This window comes from Protopterus annectens, chromosome 8.part1 (genome assembly GCF_019279795.1).
Source record: "Protopterus annectens isolate FY-2018-M chromosome 8.part1, PAN1.0, whole genome shotgun sequence".
In the NCBI taxonomy this organism is placed as follows: domain Eukaryota; kingdom Metazoa; phylum Chordata; order Ceratodontiformes; family Protopteridae; genus Protopterus; species Protopterus annectens.
In genome coordinates, this window is record NC_056742.1 from 129,249,098 (window position 1) to 129,255,326 (window position 6,229).

General features: G+C 36.7%; 1 protein-coding gene across 2 annotated transcripts in view; it reads left to right on the forward strand.

The window, feature by feature from the left end:
- Nucleotides 1-1,667: 1,667 nt before the first annotated feature.
- IRF8 (interferon regulatory factor 8) overlaps nucleotides 1,668-6,229 on the forward strand; it is a 69,159-nt gene continuing 64,597 nt past the window's right edge. For both annotated transcript variants that reach the window (XM_044081760.1, XM_044081761.1), the window contains exon 1: nucleotides 1,668-1,792. The gene's annotated coding sequence lies outside the window, so the exon portion shown is untranslated. The remainder of the gene's footprint in view (nucleotides 1,793-6,229) is intronic.

Here is a 6,229-nt window from a genome sequence, read left to right on the forward strand (position 1 = left end):
TAATTTTATGCAAATCCTGGACTACAAATACTGAACCTGACATAAATGTGTGTTATGGAGGCATTTATAGAGTTGGTTCAGTCATAAGTAATATATGTAACAAAAATAACTTTAGCTTCATTAAGGAAATTAGTAAATCTAGAATTGATGGCAAATATATGGAAAAATATAGTCATGCAGTTAAATAATAGTTTTTAAGAGGCTGTAAAACCCAAACTGCATATTTAGAGTTTGGTTATAAAAATCACCTGGGCAACAGTTGACCATTTCTTTATGATCATTAATTGGGAAGGGACATCAGATGCCCATACTTAAAGAAAATGATAACATTGACTAGCAGGACATTTAGAAGGTATGTCCTAATTATGACGTTTAACAACAGATCCTCCAACCCTTTATTACAGGCATTTACTTAAAAGGCATTATAAAGAATCAGTAAGTTCCAGGTTCCGGCTAAGGTGATTTTAGTCCTGCCATGTGAATTTACCAGCCACATCCTATGAATTATGATTCAATATCAAAAACGTGTTGAGACTTTTTTCCATAGTGTAAACCAGAAGTAAATAACATGCACAACAGCCAAGGAAGAAAAAGAAGAAATGTGGGAGATTGTCCTAACAGTTAAGGTGTTTACTTTACAGACACCAGGTTCACGGTTTGAGTCCCACATTGGGTAATTTCCTAGGCTTAAAATGGCCAAGGGCAGTTAGCCTAGTATTAACCTATGAACCTTATTAGCTTTAACATGAAGGTTGGTTACAACTTCATGTTTCTAGCAAGATTTAATTTCTAATCGATGATTGGTTTTATTTTCAATACGCTAAAAGACGCATGTATGTAGTTTTTCAAGGAGACACATACAAAAGGAAAGGTGATACCAGTTATCTGCATTGTAAAGAACTATCCAACTATTTTCTTTTGATAAACTTTATCTTTTTAACAGAGTTAGCCTTCTGAACGTTTCCCGTTCGAACGCAATCACGTATTAATTGTTTTATTGGATTTTTATTTGGTTATTCGTATTTGTTGAGTGAGTAGATGTTGGTCTCTAGGCCCTTTTGAGTCCGGAACCACAAGCTGTCACAAGCGTAACACAAATACGTACTCAATAGCGGCTTTAAAGAAATGGACAAGCACGGCGTAGTGGACTTAAGAGTTAAAACCGTTCCAAATTTAAAAGAGCGGACATAATGGGAGGATTCTAAAACAGACATAAACGCGTTCTTAAGTTGTTATAATGTTAGAAAAAAGTAATCATAACATCTCTGTTCTATTAGTTTATCTCTGCCAGATCCTCACTCTGCTTTCCCTCTCACTTTTAGTCGCATGTGTGAATTACCTGGCAGCCAGGTGAAGTGCCCACCAAAATACTAACCAAAAATCCAACTGTGATTTTTTTATGAATGAATTATTGTATTGCCAGATAAAAGCCGTCGAAATACAAGCAAAATAAACTGCATGGCAACAGCGTCAAAGCATTCCAAGAATGTAAAGTCGCAGGCAGCTGAGTTCTCGGAAAATCCTGTCTTTAGCAGAAAAGACACAAGGTCAGGAATTGGGCGTTGCCTCCTTTAGAAACGCCCTTCGCTTCCTATTGGCGCTTGGACTTTATTCCTCCCTTCACGCGCAGATTATATAGTTTCTTAAGTTCCTCTATCAAAGACGCGCTATTGATAAGTGTAAGTTTATCCCAATTTACTTTTAGTCACCTCTCTGCCCTTGTGTTCTGTCGATTAGCTTCCAGAAAGGAGAAGTCGAAGTAGGTAATTGACGGTGTTACACGCTATTCAAGGTAATTAAAAAATATGATAGGTCATAAAGCATGCTCTTGTGTAATTTAAACTGCTAATCAAACCTAATTTATTTGTCTGTACTACATCTGCAGTTTTGCAACTCGCTATTGTTTGAATTGCTACTGGTCCCGGGAAGTAGATAAAAACGCTGTGTTGGTCAGTTACAACTTTCTAAATATCTTGGTATTGTTGCAAATGGCGATTACAAGTTGTTTAGATTTATGGCTATGGACAGTTCAGGTGTGCGTCGTTGCTGTTCGTCAGTATTGCCCCTTCATAGCAGCTCTGGGCACATTAGTAAATGCGGATTTTTTCCCTTTCCCGATCCAGGGGCACTAGTCATACTGCCAAAGTATCATGGACTGGAAACTGGTAGAGGCAATGTGTGGTGTCATAACGCCTTTGCTGTAACTTAAAAAGCTGAACCCCCCCCACGGACCCTGATTATAGCACCTGGTGTTTTTGAAACATAAGCATAAAACGAAATGTAACAGTTGTTTCCCATGGTAATAATAAAGCCGGAGTTTAACCAATACATTACATTTTGTGATCTCAGTTTCATGTTATCCACCCCATGCATTACATTTAGACATGCACCGATTTCTCCAGATGTTGCACCCATGTGCTTAATAAATGTATCAATAACTGTCAACTGTTGTTCACTGACACATTTTGGAGTATTCCTGTCACTGAGTAGGGGTCTGTGTAGCAACTTAGTCGTAGTGGAAATCTGGCCTCAGAAAGCCGCAACGTGTTGGAGGGATATTCGGGGTGAACTGTACTCAGCTGAATGGAAGAGTGTGTTTGACTACATCTTGGTAATAATGAGTTTGGGCACAATAACCCCCCCCCCCCCCCACAATAAAGAACGCCAGTATATTCAAGTATGAATTCAAAAATGTACTGAAATTCCTTTTCAGTTTCTCCAGTCCAGGTATGTAGAGCTCATTTTATAGGGGCTGCTTTGTTTTTGTGGGCGTATTTATTACCTTATTCCACCTGGATATAATCATATTCTTAAGACAGTCAGAGCTAGTTATGATTAAAACATTAAATAGTCCAAAAGTAAGTTCTAACTCAAAAATAGAATTAGACCTTTTTTATGGCTACATGTATGCATGTCTACATTGCTGAGCTAAAAGATCACGCATATTCTTTGTCGTTGCCACTATGGGTAATTGCAGATATATATTTTTCCAGGCTTTTGAAAACATGTAATGATTTTGATGTTTTGTAAGGGGAAGGACACAATGGTAGCATATTTCTTCACCAGAGAATTTCTGATCAGCAACCTAATTGTTATTTTTTTTAATTTTGTATCAGTGTCTGAATTTCTCCGATATCCAAAGAAGGCCTTCTGCTTAGGCTGTTTTTCACCAAATTGCTTTACATAGACTTACAACTAAAGCACAAGCAGGCAGATTAGTTCCTTGGGGCAGCGGAACATTTATTATTTTATTCATAAAATGTTCAGTTAGTAATTATTGCTTTGTGCACTTGTCAACATTTCGTCATCAGTAAATGTGGGAATGTTTGTTAAAGGGAAGTATGCAACACATGATCAAAAGATGGTAAATGCAAAACAATGACATTTAGTGCACAATTAGTGGTCTGGGTCTGCTTATGAATGCGTACGTGTTATGATATTTATACATGCACTGTGCTTGTTCATTGGAAAGTATATACACGTTTTCAGTGTAACTAGTGTGAACTAGTCTGTTATTGCTTACATTTGGTATTTTTTTTGTGAAATGTTTTGTATTTCATCCAGGCTGAGCCTAAAATTGGTCAAAGCTGATCAGTGCACTACCACAGTAAACAGTTATACACCAATATGTCAATAAATAAATAAATAAATCAATAAATACCTGTAGCAGAGATGGTTTTATACTGAAACAAGTAATGATTCTTATAATATTTGATAGCAGATAGAGATGCTGGGTGTGGTTCATACCTCGCAACCTCTTAGAGCAAGAAATCTGGACAAAGCTGTTAATAATGGAGGGATAAAGGACTAAAAATAGGGACAAATGTTAAATATTGCTCCTACAAATTTAGAAAGTTGATACAGTAACAGGTTTTGCTTTAGCATGATATTTCTGAAGGGTAAAAAGTGTGAAACTAAAATTTCTGTCATTATTTTCTGTCTTCAGTCTTTAATGACTTGTCAATAATTTGCCAGAAAACCACAGTTTTATGAAAAACTGGCCAAAACTATGAGGCAAAAATCTGGACTTTCTCTAAAAGTTTGTACAGTTGAGAAGTATGGTGTGGTTTGATGTAAACGTGTGGGTTAGGGCTAAGGCACAGTCAGCACTTTCATCAGTAGTTGTTTGTTGGGTGCGTGGGGCACTGTTGCCATGGGCTGGAAGTTTCCTGTGGTGTTGGTTGACCATTTGACTCTTGACTACCTGTGTGCACTGAACCCATTATTTATAAGTGGTTCTGAGGGCAGCAGGATCTCAGACAAGGTAATGAAGCAAAGCAGAAGGGAAATTTTCAACACCTCCTGCACTTGTCCTCATCTTGGGTCAAGAGCAAGTCATGGGAACGAGGCTTCAGGTTTCAGGAAACATGACGTATCCCCATATATATTTACATAGTTGACAGATACTGGGATTTGTGTTGAAGTAAAATTTATGAACAGGAAAGAACAAATATGTATTTATTTATTTCCATTTGTTTACTGGGAGTGTCTGACTGGGCATGGCCCGGCCCGTTTGTAGCGGAGGTCCGGTGCAAAAGCTTCACAAATAAAATGTTGTTAGTACAAAAGACAATTTGAGGAATACATGTAGTATACAGTATGAAAAACTTAACATGCATAAAGTCCACTAGTGTATGGTGGAATGTGCTTCAAGTAATACTGGTCCTTCCTAGAATTTTCTGGTTCATTGCTTCCAGATTGTTCTATAAGAAATTGTAAAGTATGTTAACAAAAAAAATTCTCCTTGACTGTAGTCAAATAAAAGTTCATGGAAGTTGAAAACATCAAGGTAAGTCTAAAAAGTCATATTTGAATTTTTTAAATATGCTAATCAATCCCCCATATTCTATACATAACAGTTAAACAAGAATGAGTTATTCTTCAACAATGGGATCAGAATACAGGGTGTCATCAAACTTAATTCTGATTACCATTGAAAAATGGACTGTGTAAGATAAGTTTTTTATTGTTTTATAACTATATCAGTGGATTGCACAACATGGATCCTTTATGACATTAATTATTTTATTCAGTATGTGTATTATGTAGCAAGGTGAAGCTACTATCAGGAAAAGGCTACCCGGGCACATCTGAAACTATACAACTCAAGGTGAAGCAAACATATCAAGTTCACTTGGAACTCATCCATATCAAATTTCCACCTGAATACTGCAGGTCAATGAGAGGTTGATAAAATGGGGCAACATTATCTGATGAGTACAAAACAATGGCACTAGCTTGGACCTTAAGGTGCTAGGTGACCTTATCCCTACAGGAACCTGTACAGTGTTATCTGATAGAAGACTTGCTTTATGAGTAACAGAAAATCATGAATACCCAATATTAAGAGTAGGTGAGTGAGATGGTGGCTCCATATGTATAAGAATAATGTTCGCATTATTAATCCTGCTTATCCAGAATGTAGACTTACTTTGTCACATTAGTAGTGATTTATACTTGATCTCCAGTGATTCTTGATCCCTAAGTTCTATTTTGTCTTGTCTGTTCTTCTCTTGAGATAATACATTCTTCAACTGTGTACTGTGTCATTTTTAAATCTGTCATATTCTCTTAATATTCTTTGTTAATATGACTGAGTTTAATTTTATTTACAGATAAATGCTTCTAAAATGATCTGTAATCCTGTAACTAATATGAGTACTTTAATGTTATTTTTTATTCTCTATGCACTCTTTCAAATGCTTATGAAAATAGGCATTTACTGTCTATTAAAAAAATCTGGTGGACAAAACCCAAGTGAGTAGCAGTGTGACTCAGTGTTTAAGATGCATTGTTTGCTACTCCAGGGTCTGCAGTTTAGTCCTAACCTCTGGCTGTGGTCTGTGTGGAGTGTGTATGCTGTTTGCATGCCTGCATAGGTTTTCTCTAGGTAATCCAGTCTCACCATTCAAAATGTGGTGTTTGACTGGTTATGCTAAACCATTAAAACATGTATTTATCTAAGAGCCAGATTCCATAAAGCCTACACTGAGTGTACACTAAATGTTTCAAGAACATTCTTAGCACATTTTATGTGCTTTCTAGTCGCTCAGAAAGATTACACTGTGTCCATGTAGTTTACATTTTGTGGTAACTTTATGTATCTCTGTCAATATATCAGTAGGAAAACTGAAATTAGGAGGAAGAAGGTGTGAGTTATGTCTGTTGTCTTTTCACTCAGAATGGTGTACACTTAGTGTAGGTGTTATTGAATCCCGGGGTAGTCTTT